Source organism: Erpetoichthys calabaricus, chromosome 3, assembly GCF_900747795.2.
Source record: "Erpetoichthys calabaricus chromosome 3, fErpCal1.3, whole genome shotgun sequence".
Lineage (NCBI taxonomy): Eukaryota > Metazoa > Chordata > Cladistia > Polypteriformes > Polypteridae > Erpetoichthys > Erpetoichthys calabaricus.
In genome coordinates, this window is record NC_041396.2 from 191,133,861 (window position 1) to 191,152,694 (window position 18,834).

An 18,834-nucleotide genomic window follows, 5' to 3' on the forward strand; every position below is an offset into this window, starting at 1 on the left:
CTATGGCTATTACCTTTTTGGAAAATTATGATGGAGAAAGTGAATCATTGAAACATGAGGTGGAAACCACGAGCCAGAAATTACTGTGTTTGAAGGAAATAGAACTGCTTCTGTATGCCATCACACGCAAGTTTGTCAGACAGGATCTGCTGCCTAAACTGCTTGTCCTGTACATCAGTCTTGATCTTTCAGTTGTCTTGTTCATTTCTTTTGTTCATTATCTCCAATTTCTGATGGCACTTTAATCCTTAAAATAAAGCATCCTTGTGTATTATTTCAGGGATCATGGGAATCACCGTCAGTAATATAAGTTCAAAGCACTATAACCAAAGTGGTTCCCATTTTGTGCCTGATGTTCTCTTTATATTTGGACCCCAGAAGCCAGAACTGCTTTAAGGGGGGTTTAACAATTGATGGATTTTTTAACACAATTCTAAAATCACAGCACCCTTAGTAATATGTTTCATGTAATTTATTTCACTTGAATCAATTAGTTCTGTTTTTGGTAATGCAACATACCTGAGTAAGTCAAAAAGATATTTTTTAAATTCATCACAGGGTTGATAACACCACTCATTCTAATATGGCTGGTTTAGTATGTCCATCCATCCATTATCCAACCCGCTATATCATCACTACAGGGTCATGGGGGTCTGCTGGAGCCAATCCCAGCCAACACAGAGTGCAAGGCAGGAAACAAACCCTGGGCAGGGCGCCAGCCCACCACAGGGCACACACACACACCAAGCACACACTAATTTAGGATTGCCAATGCACCTAACCTGCATGTCTTTGGGCTGTGGAAGGAAACCAGAGCACTCGGAGGGTGCCCACGCAGACACGGGGAGAACATGCAAACTCCACGCAGGGAGGACCGGGAAGCAAAATTGGTTTAAGGGGTCAGGGTCAGGGTCAGGGTCATGGGGATGGAGTTGATGCTGACCATACTGGGTTCAAGGCCACAAACAGCCGCAGCAGGATGCCAGTCTTTCACAAGGCACAAATACACAAGGAGGAGGTTGCAGGAGGGCAATGGAAGACCTTTCCCAGGGGTCCTATTGATAGAGTGTTATACACATTCACACAATCACACTCAAGCAATTTAGGTTACCAATGAGCACATCTTTGGAGACATGGGAGAAAGACTCACGTAGATTCAAGAAGATAAGCCAACTCCTTCAGTAGCCAGAGCGCTGGTTCTATGCGATGGCAGTCCTAACCCTTATAGGCACTTTGTAATAATTCACGTTTGAAATGAGCACTGCAGTGTTGATTTGCAACAATAAAGAATGTGAGTCATTTTTTGGCAAAAAATGTTGTAATCATGACGATAATTTTTTATTGCACACTTAAATTCAAGAGTGAGGAGACCACTTACCGTGCATTACATAGGTTTTATTAATGGTGGGGGGGGGGGGGGGGGGGGGGGGGCTGAAATGGGAACAAAAACAAAGAACTTTTTTCTTAACTAAATCACAAAGATTTTGAAGTGCCAGATCCAATGTGTTGAAGCTGAGGGGGATCACAAGTCTTAGTTTGTGTCAAATTGTTTAGTGTGTAAGACCTGTTATGTGGGACTCACTATGTGGCTATTACAGCAAAGTAAAGCACACATGAAGATCACAAAGTACTAAGGAAAATAAAAACTAAACCCTGCTGCCCCTCTAGATGTTACTTCACGAGTATTTGCCCACCTCTTAAGTATCACACCAAGCCCTGCCTTGTCTTCTTTCATCCTTCTCTTTTTCAGAACCCTCAGACGCCTTTAAACAATCACCCTTAACATTCCACCCCTTTGTTTATTCAGTTCTGTTTCTGCTTGAGGTAGCTTTAAATCCCACACTCGAATCACATCAGGCACAGCCCCACAAACACTTACACGGTCCAAAGTTGCTTTTTTTGGCGATATGGACATGAGACTTGAATCCCCTCTAGTTTTATTTTTGGGGTCTTTGCATATCACTTATTCCTTAGTAACCTAAAAGGGTCCACAATTCCAAATCAGCCTTCTAAATTCTTTCCTTATGAAAGCAATATGGCTCCTCACTTTCATGTGAGGGGGTCTTTGTACTGCCCTCCAGTGGCTTGGCAAAAGAATGCTGGCTGCTAATCAGTCCTTCCTGAGTTGATCACCCTGTGCTGCCACCTACCAGGTAAGAGGTCTTACAGCCTGCTGCCCACCCCTTTTTCCATTGCTCCATGATGTGTCTATCCTCCTTTAAGCTCAGGCCACAACTCCTTCTTTCTTGCATGGGTGCACCTGTCCCCTTTACTTCTTGAACACCACCCAAGGTCTGGGCAGGCACCACCTAGCAGTCCATGTCTTACCACTCTGGTATGCAGAGTTGCTTTTACTTACCATTGTGGGTCTTTAGTGTCCTGTGATAGTGGCTCCTTAGAGGGTGTTTCTCTGCCCCATGCCATTTTGGTGTTTCTTTTGACCCTGACAGCCTCTTGCCAGACACGTAGCAATATGCATAATAAAATGCATTAAAAATATTTAGTAATTTAATAATGTGATTTGAAGATGGGGCGGCACAGTGGCGCAGTGGGTAGTGCTGCTGCCTCACAGTTAGGACACCCAGGTACGCTTCCCAGGTCCTCCCTGTGTGGAGTTTGCATGTTCTCCCCGTGTCTGCGTGGGTTTCCTCCGGGCGCTCCGGTTTCCTCCCACAGTCCAAAGACATGCAGGTTAGGTGTATTGGTGATACTAAATTGTCCCTATAGTGTGTGCTTGGTGTGTGTGTCCTGCGGTGGGCTGCCACCCTACCCAGGATTTGTTCCTGCCTTGCACCCTGTGTTGGCTGGGATTGGCTCCAGCAGACCCCCGTTACCCTGTAGTTAGGATATAGCGGGTTGGATAATGGATGGATGGATTTGAAGATGGTACATTTTATAATTCTGTGAACTGTTTATAAAATTTCCTCATAGTAAAACACAAAGTACTTCTTCATTAACATCAAAGGTAAGGAATGTAACCATAATCTACACTGCACCTTGAACACTAGGAATGTAAGAAATGTTGGCATTTTTCCTTTTTTAAATTTGTGTTTTTACAATGGGAGGACATTTCCAGTCCAGTTACTTGGGCTACAAGGTGCATTAAGGGGAGAATGATAATGTGCTGTCTTCTGAATTCCTAGATTCTTTTTTTTTTGTTTCAAGTGAGATTTTTGTTGATTTTCCTAGAAATAGTCCCACTATGGCTCTATGTTCTAGGGACATCTGGTGAGGTAGCATTCCAGACAGTGCATAATTAATGTTGATGTTATTATGGTCTTCACAATTCATTATGTCAAAGGCGAGTACCAAAAGGCTTATCATGCAAATCTCAGTAGATGCTCATCTGACTTTATGGAGTTCTCTGGAACTCTCTGCCAAGATGTGTCTTGGAGGCTCCATCTTGGTAAACATTGAAATTATACCTGAAGCCACCCATCCTCCCCCCATTTTAATTGCTTATATGTATTTTTTTTTTATTTTCTGTTTATATTCTAACTGAGGTGTTTGTTAATGTAAGCAGATTTATTATTCACAGATACTTTAATTGATTTAAATCATTATAAGTAAATCTAAATCATTTAAATATATCTTTAGGTGATTTGAAGATATCCTTAAAAAGACTTCTTAATAACATATCACAACATTTGAAAATGATTTATTATTGAATTAAATTACAGATAACCATAAATGATTTGCAGATATATTTAAATCATTTTAAGGTTTCTTCAGATAATTTCTTGACCTTTTAATACATATCCTTAAATAGTGTTCCTGCCCATATAAAGACACCTTTAAATGAATTACAGGTATCTTTAATTGATTAACAATTATTTTTAAAAATGTCACAGATGTCCTTAAGTTACTTCTTTTTTATTTAAAGATTAGAATGAAATACTGATAGCTTTAAATTGCTGTCTTTTATTTAAATGTTTCTTATATAATTTTTTCTTGATTTAATGATAAATTACGAGATAGCTCTCTAAAAAGCCCCACTTAATGTTCTCCAAGGGGAATCTGTCTGTTTTCTAATGCTAAAGACTGGGCCCACAAGACTACTGCTGCTGTCATAAGAGGCCACAAGCCTACAAATCAAAGTGTTACAGATAACCTAACAATTAGAACTACAAGTGACGAGACCTGCTGCTTCCAGTCTGCTGGGATGGTGCATCTAAACAGTGAAGAATAACTGTCATCAGATTTAAGTATTATAGAATGCACACTGATGGTTGGGCAGTGTTTTGGCTTTGGAATGCTTGTAGATAGATAGATAGATAGATAGATAGATAGATAGATAGATAGATAGATAGATAGATAGATAGATAGATAGATAGATAGATAGATAGATAGATAGATAGATAGATAGATAGATAGATAGATAGATAGATAGATAGATAGATAGATCAATCTTTGTACCAAAAGGAAATTTTGCTTTTACGGAAAGTTAAGAATATAGAAATATTATAACAAACAACAATAGCCAGCCTCAATCACACACAAGAATTACAAAAAAGAGGAAATTTCTGACTTGGCTAAAGTTGAAAGAGCAGTTCCAGTGAGGCGTTATGCAGGTGAATTTCTGTTGGTATAAAGGAGCCCCAGTAGTGCTTCCTAACAAACTTCTGCTGAATAACTTGTTGGCTGTGGTGGGTTGGCACCCTGCCCGTGATTGTTTCCTGCCTTGTGCCCTGTGTTGGCTGGGATTGGCTCCAGCAGACCCCCGTGACCCTGTGTTCGGATTCAACGGGTTGGAAAATGGATGGATGGAACTCGTTGGCTGAAAGTCCTCAGTGTTAGTATGTCAGAGAGAGAATGTGCAGCATTGTTCATAATGGCACTCAGGCTTGTCTTTATTCTTTCCATTTTGTTTGTTGGTCAATGGGCTTCTCTTGAAGTGATGTTAAAATCCAAGAATACCATTGCATAGGAAATCATTGGCAATCACAGAGTTGTAAAACAGGTATAAAATGTCACTACCCACATTAAAGGAACACAGTCTCCTAAAAAAAAGAAGAGCCTGTGCTGTCCTTTCTTATGCAGTTCCTTTTTTATTAATCAGCCTAGCTTTTTATTGATGTGGACCCCCAAGTACTTGTAGGAGTGCACCACCTCCACATCCACTCCCTGAATAGTGACCGGACATACAGGCTCTTTGTTGTGTTGAAAGTCAGTAACCAGTTCCTTGTGTTTTCCCAAGGAACAAAGTTCTTCACCTCTGTCCCATACTCCAAGATGTGAAAACCATACACAGTTTAGTTAAGCCTAATTCCTTAAGGATCTTTTGCATTTTTAATGTATTTATTTGTTTGTTTATTGTGCTTAATGTGAAAAAGACACACTTCATAGAGTGGAGATGACCATTTGCAGAAAAATCAAGAAACTTTGCCAAATTAGTCATTAATAGAACATCTGTTCTATTGTTTGTCAATCCCAAACGTTATGCAAAAATAGTAGTCTTGATCCAGAAACTGAAAATCTAAATGCCATAATGTAACCTAAACACTAACCACAACTACGCAGAGTATTTCTTTGTATATATCTGAAAACTCAGATGATCTGGACATGCAAGACCTTTAATGTTGTTGATGATGTCAGCAACACGCACTTTCCGGTGGTGTCACAGAGCAAAACCTTTTATTATGACTGGCGAAATCACCAGTAAAACAAATTTTAGTGTCAGTTTCGTGAAATCACAATTACAAATTGAAAAACTTCCCTGTTTTGCTCATCACTATCTGTGACACGTTCAATTCCAAACCATCAGAGGTCTCAACATAAAGCACCAGAATTGTTTGGGTTCTGTTTTAGTGTGACATGGGCTAATTTATGCCCTTTCACAACAGGGTTCTGTGACATTTTAGCAGTGATGCATCAAATTCAGTCTCTAGGGCTCTCATTCAGCATTTTATGCAATAAGTGAACAGTTATTTAGCTCTTACTGTATAAAGAAATTTGTCTAATTGCTATGATAAAACAATATGTCAGACTATTTCATTATAAACAATGTCCCACTTTCATGTTTCATTTTGTGTGGAAATAAGGCCCCATAAAGCAGACTTTTAAAATGTATAAAATGTGACTTACCTGGTCTGTCTTACAGCTGGCATTCCAAGAGGTAATGCTGAGACTTCAATTCAAGCTAATGTCAGAACAGCAATCGCAGGTGAGACGGTGGCCTCTGTCTTGCTCACTCACATGTCCATCTTGTGTTTTATAATAGGTTAGAAGCTACTGTAAGATAGTAAGTTATGCTATTTTTTAGTATAAACAAACTAGATTGATGCCACTGTGTCATGGAAACATGGTGGGATTGTGGGAGCCATGGTATATTTAATGCATGATGAAGGCAAAATCTTACCACCACTCCATTTCTAAGAGTCACACTGTTTGAAAAACCCTTAAGTGTATAACATGTCATTTTCAAACTTTTTTCAATTTTTTTAATTGAACATGTTGTATTCTTATGGGTCCTGCCATCTTTGCCTTAGTAACCAGAACATTGCAATGGTCAGGTGCTTAAAGCGCATGGCATTTAACGTCAGCTATGCAACCCAGTGGAGGTCAGCACTTTCACTTCCTAGTCATCCAAGACTGTGAATAGAAATGAACTCTTTGAGGAGTGTGTAGTGCATGAATTGCTGGAAGCACAAACCAGGGCGGTCTTAACAGCATTATAGGCCCCCGGGCAAAGCAGTGCACTGGGGCCCCTACCTGCACAACCACTCAGCAAGTCACAACTTACATAGATTAGCATGGGGCCCCTATGATCGTGGGGCCCCCGGGCAACTGCCCAGCATGCCCATGCGTTAAGACAGCCCTGGCACAAACCTTTGCTAGATGTGTTTAGAACTTCAGCATGTATTTTGATGATTCTCTCATCTTCCAGTCTGCTTATAATAAAACCAGTCAGAACACCCTCACAGACACTGGGAGAACATGCATACTCCAAACAGACAATGATCAGACGCAGAATTCAAACCCAGGCGGATGGATTTTTGTGACATCGGTGCTAACAAGTGAGTCACAGCATTAATTCGTTACCACAAAATAAAAGAAGAACCATGGCCTAGTCTCCATTCTACATGTTCTCCACTGCTGTTGATTTATTATGTATATAGTTTTTTTTAATTTTTTTTTTTTTTACTTTTTTCCTGTTTAAATGAGTAAATTACAGTTTGCAACCAAATAGGTATCTTATTCTTAATTAGTAAAAAATCACTCTTAACAATAGACGGTATGGCATTTTAGGTCATATCAAATGCTGTCAAAGAATGTCAGAGAAAGAAATTTTTTTTTACCTTCTAACACACTTGGTTAGTGGTGTTTTTAGGGGGTGGGAGTGACTGGACACAAAGCAAGAAACCAGCCCTGGACAAAGTATCAGTCCACCTCAGGGCTGTCTGAAATTGTAATTACCTACAGATAATTATATAACAAAAGCCTATTCAAACAAGTGTTTCTTGCTTATTCTCCTTTTCTCTGTATAAAATTGAAATTGCTTCTATTGACTGAAGGTTTAGGGTAGTGTAACACCAGGCATCGCTCACCCATTGCTCTGTCCATCTAACTAAAACGAATACTTCAATATTTTATTTTAATCAATACATTTACTTGATTTAATGAACAATTTTCAACACAAGTACTGTGCACATATTTCTTTGATAGTATGCCTAATAGCTTCATTAACTAATATTCCCTGTGACCTTGAAAAATCAATGGATGTCTAGACCAATCTATGTGAAATACTGTGCTTGATGTGTATTTCTATGATTTATGTAAAACCTGTATGGGGTTTTCCTCTAAATGTGAGGCATGGTAGTCTTTTGTCTTTTTCAGCTTGGATCCCAGGTTCAAACCAGCTAGTTTAAGTTCTATTCTTATTCACTTTTTCTTCATGCAAGTTTCCTTCAGAGAATGTAATTTTTGCCAATATGATGTGAAGTTAAATGGTCCTCTCCATCTTCCTGGCTATGGGTATATTGTTGCTATAGTATGAAAGGAAGTCCAGCTAAATATCTTCAAGTCACGTCAAGTGGCTTTATTGTCATACCATATTGCAGCCTACAGTGGCATGAAATTACACTTCCCAGGACCATGGTACAACATATAGAAAAATAAAGAACAAGTGCAAGACAAACAAAGAACTATATTATACTATAAATATATAATTAATAGGTAAGAGAATAGACAGCAGCAATTAGAAATAGATAGTAAAATATAAATAAATAACAACAAATAATATAAAGCAACAGTAGTAATAAGTATAACAAATAAGTAAGTTACTAGGAGCAGAGATTGCGTTGGTTTGGACATGTGCAGAGGAGAGATGCTGGGTATATTGGGAGAAGGAGAGGAAAAGAGGAAGGCCTAAGCGAAGGTTTATGGATGTGGTGAGAGAGGACATGCAGGTGATGGGAGTGGCAGAGCAGGATGCGGAGGACAGAGAGATATGGAAGAGGATGATCCACTGTGGCAACCCCTAACGGGAGCAGCCAAAAGAAGAAGAAGAAGAACTAGGAGCAGATCTAAGGTGGGCCAGCACAGAGTTAAGACTCCAGACCACCAAGGGATAGACACTGTTGTAGTACCTGGCAGAACTGGTTTGGATTCCACAGTACCTTCTGCCAGATGGAAGTGGATAAAGAGACCATGAGAGGGGTGGGAGTCGCCTTTCATAATGATGTAGGATTTGAAGATGCAATGCTATATAAAGATGTCTTTAATGGAGGGCAGAGAGGTCCCAGTGATCTTTTCTGCTATGTGCAATATCTATTGTAGGACCTTATGGTCCAGGACACTGCAGTTCCCAAACCAGATGATGATGCAGCTGGTTATGATACTCTCAATGGTGCCCATGTAGAATGTGCTAAAATTTGTGGAGGCAGGCTTGCCTTCTTTAGTAGCCAAAGGAAGTGGAGGTGCAGTTGCTGTAACATCTTTTCTATGGAGGTGGTTTTAATTGATCAATTAAGGTCAGATTCCAGGTGCACACCAAGGAATTTGGTGCTCTTAACCATTTCCAGCACAGAGCCCTCGATGTGCAGTAGGCTGATGGCAGCATGGGCCTTTCTGAAGTCACCAATCACCTCTTTTGTCTTGTCCACATTAAGGAACAGATTATAGCACTTGCACAAGTCAATCAATCACCATATCTCTATTCTGTAAACTGATTCATTCCCATTGCTGATGAAACCCACCACCATTGTGTCATATGCACAGATGTTCTATCAGACGGTTGTGGCGAGCGCACTCTTCTACGCGGTGGTGTGCTGGGGAGCCAGCAAAAGAAGAAGAACGCCTCACAACTGGAAAAACTGGTGAGGAAGGCAGGCTCTATTGTAGGCACAGAGTTGGACAGTTTGACATCTGTGGCAGAGCAACAGGCACTGAGCAGGCTCCTGTCAATCATGGAGAATCCACTGCATCCAATGAACAGCATCATCTCCAGACAGAGGAGCAGCTTCAGCGACAGACTGCTGTCACTGTCCTGCTCCACTGACAGACTGAGGAGATTGTTCCTCCCCCACACTATGCAACTCTTCAGTTCCACCCGGAGGGGTAAACGTTAACATTATTCAAAGTTACTGTCTGTTATACCTGCATTTTTATCACTTTTTAATTTAATATTGTTTTTTTTTATCAGTATGCTGCTGCTGGAGTATGTTAATTTCCCCTTGGGATTAATAAAGTATCTATCCATCTATCTATCTATCTGTGGTCTCTCTGTCAGGAAGTCCAGGATCCAGTTGCATAGGGACATGTTCTAGCCTAGCAGACTCAGCTGCCCAAGGATACTCTGAGAGATGATGGTGTTGAAAGCTGAACTGAAGTCAATGAAAAGCATTTTAGCATAATTTCTTTTGTCCAGATGAGACATGACCTAATGAAGAGTAGACAGTATAGCCTCTTCAGTGGAATGGAGAGGGTCATGTGATATGGGAAACCTGGCTTTCAAGTGGCCCAAGACTAGCCTCTTGAAGCACTTCATGATGACGGGGGGGTCTTCTATAAGTCTTCTCTGCCTGAGCCTAATATTTGCTTTTTCAGGTGCTGAGCAGCACCCAGTTACCCTCTTTAAAAGTGGACCGTGAAATTACACAAATGTAGTTTCAGACGGGCTTCACTATTTGTTAGTTACCGCATTTTGAATATCTGACTCTTTTATTATAAAATAAAAAGAGACAGTATTGTCAGCTGTGTCTTGGTATCCTATGGAGGAGACACCATATTCATTGATGTAGTTTAAATTAAAAGGTCAAAGCGTAGAGCATACAGATCACATAGAAAGGCACTTGGAAAGGCTGGTAAGAAAAGATGGCGATTTGGTCCATACCACTTAAAATTTTACCATATCTCACTTACTTTTAAATCCATTCATTCACTCATTCTTCAATCCATTTTATTCCCCTCAACCTGATGAATCTTATTGTAACAATAAACTTACCACTAATGATTTGCACATGAACAGTCTAGCACAGTGCTTCCCAAACTTGGTCCTCAGTTCCAACCAGATTCCTAATCAGTGACAAGACCTGATAACGTTGATCTCATTTAATTAGCTGGTATTTTTTCTCTTATTCCTCATTCAGAAAAGCACAGCAGCATGATTTTTACATTTATAAGACATTTAGAAATATTTCTGCCTGCTATACATTTAAATGCTTAACTCTCTTTTGTTGATTTCATTTTACTTTGCCCTTTCTCTGTGCAGTTTTTCACCTTTGTTGTATCTTATTAATGACAATTAAAAATGAGCAGAGCAGACATGCTGGCAAACAACGCTGAATAATCAAAGGCTGCAACTACTTTAGCGTCAGACCCACTAATTAGTAAATAATGGTTTAATTAAACAATTAGAACACCTAGAAAAGTAGAATGCAAATCAAAATGAAAATATTGTTAAAAAGAAAAAAAATACATTATTCCCATATAACTGCTTGGTATGTTTTAATTTTTTTTTTTTAACCAAACTTAGTTTTTTAATTTCTATATTGTTCCCAAAACACAGAACTTGGGAAATAACACATCACTTAATTAGCCCAGGAGTCCAATTAAAAATAGAAGTTGGTTGGAACTAAAACCTGCAGCCACAGTGGGTCCCCAGGACGGAATTTAGGAAGCACTGGTCTAGTGGTCCAAATAACAGCATCCTAAATTCCTGATGGATGTAAGCCAGTAGAGCCTTAGCATATTCTGGCCCTACACATGTCTCAGAGGATCTCAATGCAGTGCCTGTTTCATAAAATGGCCATCTTTAAACTGGCTCAGTATAAGTGGCTCTGGGTGTTATTGTGGGCTTCTTCTCCATCCAGGGTTGTCTGCTACTTTGCACCTGATGCTGCTTGAATAGCCACTCTCAAGCTGAAGATATTATTTCAGAAAATAAATGGATGGATATGCTAAGGGTCGAGTAAGACATGCATGCTTTATATTGTTTAATTGAATTTCATGTGTATTTGCAGTATGCATATTTGTAATTAAAAAAAACAAACATAGCCAATATAATATATAAATATGCCTAATAGCAGGTCACTCAGGTGGTACCTAGTTGCCACTGCTTTACTCTGTGGCTGGTCATCATGTAGTGCCCTGAATTTGTCATATAATTAATCAGATACTTAGTGTTCTGTTGAAGAAGAAGAAATGGCTGTCACCTAAAAGCACTGATTTTGTGACGGACGTCCTGCTAACGCCAACCCTCAAGGTGAGCTGCCACTCCCTAATTTACATACTACCTCGTATTTTGTTCTTTCTCCATACTTGTGACAAATGAAGATGGTTGGTGCTGCGAGTGAGTCATTGAAAGTTTAAAGATATAGACAAAAGGAATTTTCTAAATGGTTCATTGAACAGCTTGAATTCTTGTATGACTGTACATATTTTTTAAGTCCAGTGAAAAGATACTTTAGCATTTAATTTCAAATTTGAAAGCAAGCAAAGCAGAAAGCCACTTGTGCAAAATGATCATTTGCATGGGATGATGGCTCTTTGTGCTAATAGCCAGCGTTATGCAAACTACTTGCACTCCTGTCCAAATGACTTCTTGGAGTTCATATTCTTCATATTTTAAAGAGCTTGCAAAGTTCAGCAGACAAAACTAAATCACAATAAAAAGCATGACTGGCTAGCTTTGTATTTGTATTGTAAATGTTGACGTTTAGTAAATCACCCCGTCTTTAAATTCTTTGTGTGGCAGGAGACCCGAGTCTGACTGCTTCAAGTGATGCTGTAAGGCACCAGTGGTTCAGAAATTCAGTTTCTGTTAGTTACTCAAAAACTCCACAATATTTTGTATTGATTGATGGCTATACAGTAATATAGAGTACAGTAGCCTATGCGCTGCTGCTCCTGTAGAGAAAGTCTATTTTATGAGGCAGACAGAGCCTATGTCTCCTACTGAGGCAACTGATTTAAGATCTTTTCACAATTTGCATGCTTAAATTCAGAGAAAAAGTAGTAAAGCTTAAAAAATAATTTTAAATTAACATTAAAACCATTCAGGGTAGAACAGTGTTAATAATGCTAAAACACAGTATATTTGGAGACTAAAAATACACATTTTGTACCAAACAGGAAAAAAATCATGCATTACCTGTCGTAATACTAAAATTGGTGGGATGGCAGACACTGAACAGGCAGCAAAAACAATTTAAGAAGACCTGGACAAGCAGAACTGGGTGAACATTTGGAAAATGAACTTTAACATAAAAAAATGCTAAACATAGGCAATAGGAATATCAATTAAAAATTCAAGATGGGAGACACTGTCATACACAAAGCAACCTCTGAATAGGATTTAGGGGCTTATGTTGACACAACATTTTCATCAACTAAGCAATGTACAGAAGCAATTAGAAAGGCAAATGAAATTTTTCAGTTATATCATAAAAGCTGTTGAATTTAAGTCAAGGGACATTATACTCAGACTATATAATGCACTTATAACACTGCATCTGGAGTACTGTGTGCAGTTCTGGTCACCACGGTACAAAAAAGACATAGCAGCACTTGAAACTGTACAGAGGAGAGCAACCAGGTGCATCCCAGGACTTAAGAACATGTCCTACTGTGACAGAGAATTAAACCTGTTAGTCTAAAGCAGAGAATACTTTGTGGGGACCTAAACTACGTCTTTACAATCCTCAAAGGCACTGATAGAGTAGATCCAGCAACATTCTTTCGGCTTAAGGGTGAATCACATACTTGAGGACATCAGTGGAAATTAAAGGGAAGAACATTTAAGACTGAAGCCAGGAAGCACTTCTTGATGCAAAGAGTCATGGGACTGGAACAAACTACCAAGACACATAGCTGAAGCAGAAACTTTTATAATCTTTAAGAAAAATGTAGATGAGATAGTGGGACTGTTAAGCTATTAGCTAAACAGATGGGCTTGATGAACTGAATGGTCTTTTCTCGTTTGTCAATTTTCATATTTTCTTGTATAATAATTGAATGATAAATTGGTAAAATAATCAGAAAATTAACTTTTTTGGGAGCTGCCATGGTGCAGTGGTTTCATTGCTGCCCCACAGACCTGGGGTTGAGTTGTAGTTGTAGAGTTTGCACAGTTGGCATATATTCACATGACTCCCCCCCACAAACCAACCAAAATGCATAATAATTGATGATTTGGAAGGGGCTGTTGTGAGTTGCAAATGTAATCTTAGGTGTGGACTGAGATGGATTGGAGCAGGCTGTGCTTTCCTTCAAACCCTGTAAAATGAAAATCTGAGTTCAGAAAAAAGATGGATGAATAGATGGATGGTATGCCTAACCCTTTGATTGTGTACTATATAAATTTCAATGTTGATACTTCTTTGCTGCAGAAGTACATTTTTTAATGAAAAAGATAAAAAGTGAGCTTTTTTTGTTGAATTGCAAAAAATTGACAACCAGTCCAATTTTCAAGCCCTTGTAAGCATTCTAGAAAATGTGAATGGTTGCCCAGAGGTCAAACTTGCTTACAAAATTCTCAAGTTTGTGTAATTCTTTATTTTAGGGGATGTGAATTAATGCCTTAAAATATTGAGAGAATTCTGGGAGTGCCTAATTTAGACATCATCAGCCTTACTGTAAGATCAGTATAAAGCTGCATGCAAAATAAAAGGCTTAAAAATATAACCAGTTCAGTCAAATGGGGGCAGATGTTGCTAATAACTTGCATTCAAACTTTCAGCAAATTTCTAATCGAATTCGGAATTCTTTCAACACAAGTTTTAAGTATGCATTCTTCATATGAAATGAGTGAACAACAGATTGCAGTGTGAGAGCCGAACAGCATTTTTGGGTTTAAGGGCCAAGCCAGTTCTTTTGATTTGGTATTTAGAATTTGAAATGAATGGCATTTGTGAATTATTAATTTATCTATAATTTAAACTCTTCTTTTCTGCAGATACGGTCATTTCAAATAACGCAGGGACCAAGCCAATACAATTTGCTGTTACTTTATTTTTAACTCAGTTAGAGAGGTCTTGGTGGAAAGATGGAGTGGACTGTAGCTTGCTAGGATTTTCAGCCAGCAACTGTATCCTTCAGCTTTTGGAGGTGCATTTTCCAGTAACCATGATGTTATCCATCCATGATGTTTCCTGTCCTCCTCTTCACTTTTTACCCCTGACTTGTCATCAGTGCCTTTATTGGTGGACATTCTTTTTTCAAGATGTGACAACTATGGTGATTTTGGATTGACTGGTGAAAATTTCAGGGCATAGTCAAGATTCATCTAATCTACACCGTACTGATTTCTCCTTGTTGACACAATAACTGCTACAACTGCTTCTACTGCTACTCCTTCTGTTCTCTGCCACCATATCTCTCAAATGCTGTTCCTTTCTCGGTCTTATTGACATTAAACTTTCACAACTATCCATTGTCACAGAGACAACCACTGTTACTGCACTGTTGACCCTTTTATTCACAATGCAGAATTTTGGGATATCATTAACCCACTAAAGCAAGCAAATGATTTTTATTTCATGTCCTTACTGAATGCTCCAAGGCGCTTTGCATGAACTGTATTTGTTTACTTTATTTTTAGAAATTGTAGCATTGGTAGGAAGTTAAATGGTAATATTTCATGTGATAAAAATGTCATATACTCCTTGTGACCATACTGACCTAATCAAGAAAATGGAAGTGCACACTTCTCTCTTTGGGTCTGTCTCTGCTAGTCACAGTAAGTACTGTGAGATTTTTACAAGAGACAAAGACTCTCAGGTAAAGTTTTGTGAATGTTTAAATACATAACACATGTCTTTTTTGTTTGTTGTTGTTGTTGCTTGCAGCTACAGATAGGCCTCGCCTTTTGCTCGGGAAAGTTGTAACGGCCGACCCCTTACCTAGCCGGCAGCTACACCTCCGAGACCTGTGGCCTGGATAATTTACTGAGTTTGAATCTAACTGTCAAGCCGTACCTCGAACAAATTAAACTTTTCCCCACAATTGACGGTGTAAATATAAGCACAACAGAAAAGCAGGTATGTAAAATTAAACTGATTAATTGTATTAAATGAAATGACAAGACAAATGCAAAATAGAAATAAATGTAAATATCCCTCCACCACAGCAACAACGAGACACCACCATATATAAATACAACAAACCCTCCCTTGCCCCTGTAACATATAACAAACAACGAATAACAACAATGAATGATATACGGAATGAATGATCGTGAATTTGAGTCCGGTTATAAAAACTGTCCCGAATATGGATGACTGAACTAGAGATAAGTGAGTTGTTTGATTTTCCCAGCAATTGGAGCAACCTCACCGTGATTCCTCGGCGCGTGGTGGATGGCGATCCGACCCCGGGGTCTCTGCAGATGAGGGATGGAAGACAGTCCGGCGGAATGAAAAACAAACTATTGTAAAAGCACGATGTGTAAAAAAAAAAAACAGCAGGTAAGTTGATCCGTGGTTGTGAAAAAATGGTCTCCTTCTTTCTCCTCTCCTTTGGCTATTCCCTCCTGATTACTTAAATAGTCCTGTGACGGATGTAATTAACTGATAGTGAACAGGTGTTTTCCAGGTTTGGGGCTGCGGTCTCCTTCCATCATCCGTCCCCCTTTACGGGGACGGCATTCACTGACACACACATAAACAGCAAACGGGACGATGGAAACAAGACGCACGTAGTACTAACATTTGACAACACTATAACTATGTAGCCCCGCTACAAATTGGTGCACCACAGGGCAATGCAGCTTACTTCTCTTTTCTGAACATCATTAAAAATGAATCTTCAAATTTCAATCTTTAACGAAAACCCCAAGGGGCCTGTGAATTATGCTGACAGTGTAGCCACCTTTCAAGCGTGATTATCATGGGCAAATGAAGCTGCAGTTTGGGATAACTCTAGTAAAATGACTCAAGATAAATGTTTGATATTTGATCATTCTTCAGTAAAAAAAAAAGACAAATCGGAACAGTAATGACTTTAAATTAAAGCCCACTTGGGTCGCTGTGTTCCCTGTGAGTTTATCATTGGGTCTGGCCTGCAAGCTGTTAACTTGTGTTTTTGCTGGTCTCTCTCTCATTGCCAACTGGCCATATTTTCTGTTAGCCTGATTTTTAAGTACGCTGTAGCTGGTTACATATTCATATCTTCTTAGTCATACTACTTCAGTGATCAATGATAAAGTCAAACAATAAAGGCTGACCCGCTGTCCAGTCAGTATTTTGATGAAAATGTACAAGACTTTACCAAATGGTAATCTAAAAATGTATTTGTAATAAATGCAAACAGAACTAAAGACACGGTCATTGATTTTAGAAACAAAGATATAGGTCTAATGTATGGCAATAAAAAACTTGTAGGCACATCCTACAGATATTTAGAGGTGGAAATTAATAACTAGTTAGGATTCAATGAAAGTGTTTTAGATTAACAGAAAGGTCTGTTTTTCTTGTGTAAATTGAATAGGTTTAGTGTGAACTGTCACATTTTATATGTTTTACTTATCTGTTCTGCAGAACATTCTTTCTTTTGGCTTAATCTGCATCTTTGGCAACATGCATGTGCAAGACAAAGTCGAACTCCAAGGTCTGATTAAGCAGCTGGTAGGGTCATTGGGATGAGTGTTATTGTGAGAATTTGTTTTACTATAGCTGCTTTATAGCACCACTCGTGTACAGTCTTATCTGCATGTGGACAGCTGCTTTAAACAAAGAGACTTAGCTTAGCATAAGCAGACCAAACGGTTAAGCCACCCCTGTGCCAAACACCAAAGTAGAGGCCTGCTTACCACACTGCTTTTTATTGGAGGCATCCCTCCTCAGCTCTTAACCCCTGTAGGGATATGGCAATCACCCACACCAGGTGCTCTTAAAACTATACTTTAAATTTAGTATTATAAAGATTCTTGTGTTCATTGTTTTGGTTTGCCTATACTACAGTTACTGTTAACTATATTGTTTAAATGAGTGTTGGGTATCTGCTTTATAGCGCCCCAGGTGTACAGCCTTACCTGCACAAGAACAGCTGCGGCAACCAAAGAGACTTACTAGCTCTGCACAAGCAGAGCAAAAGGTTGTCTTCAGACCTGAGCTATACAAGTGCCAAATACCAAAGCAGGTGACCGCTCACTGTGCTGGTTTGTATTGAAGACGTCTCTTCTCTGCTGCTCATCCCTGTAGGAATGTGGCAATCACCCACACCAGGTGCTCTTAACAATATACCTTGGTCCAATCAAACAGTATAAAATGAATATCATAAAGCAACATTAATAAAAACACAATAAAACCAATAGTAGCAAAAGTAGGACATATATCTGAAAAGAGATTTTAAAGGATAAGAAATATATTTGAAAAAGAGTCTTATTGAAAATACTTATGGAGAAAATGAGCGTGATGGAAGATGAGTCTCTTAAAGTCTAGGTGCAGAGCTGCTTTGGATTTTCTTCAGTCTGCACAGGTCCTTGTCAGTTTCTTTGGGTTCTTCTTTCTTTTGATGTTCCCTCCTGTGCTCTCCTTGCTCTGCTCTCTCTTATGTGCAGCATGTTTCCTAAACTTAAAGGCCTCACTTCACTTTGAATTGATAATGATTACAAGAATAATCCATAAGTGTTTGTCTTTCTCAGACTGATTGTCCATTCTGATCCTAATTACCCCAGGTCATACAAATTACCAAAAGTATTTGTAGCAATCTGTTTTTAGGATCCTAAAAGAATGATCTAAAAGATACAAGGTTCAAGTCAATAACGATACAAAGGTTAAAATCAATCTATAGCAGTCATTGAAATGGTATTTAAAGTACAGAATTTAAACGTTTAAGAAGACTCTGTTTAAATAAAGTCTAATGGTCCAGGTTTTCCTATTGCTGCCTGTTTACTCAGGTGTCCTTGCTACTGGCAGGTTAATTAATGATAGTTCATACAAGTCAGATTTTGTCCCTGTTTTTAAGTTCCTATTTTAATATATATAGCTGAAATACCCAGTGTTGCCGGGAGGAAAATAAAGTGTTTTTTTTTTAAATTGTTTGAGAAAAATATTATTAGAAAACTCCCACAACTTTAAAAATAAAAATAAATGAACAATCAAGATTCACTAATGTGCTTGTCTTGCGGTCTTGTATGTATGTTATCATCCAGTTGACGCTCGGAACTGGCCAACTCTATTTAATTTCAAAAGCAACAGGGGTGCGGTGCTGCTCAAACATAAAGAATGCTGGTAGTCACCTCGTTTCATTAAAATCGCTCCAGCCGTTCGGAAGTGATGCTGGAACATACATACATATATGCATACATTGACTTTTATATATATAGATTGTGAGTTTTACACATTTATTCTTCATATGGTATATTTCTATATTCATATAGGGTGGAACAAAATC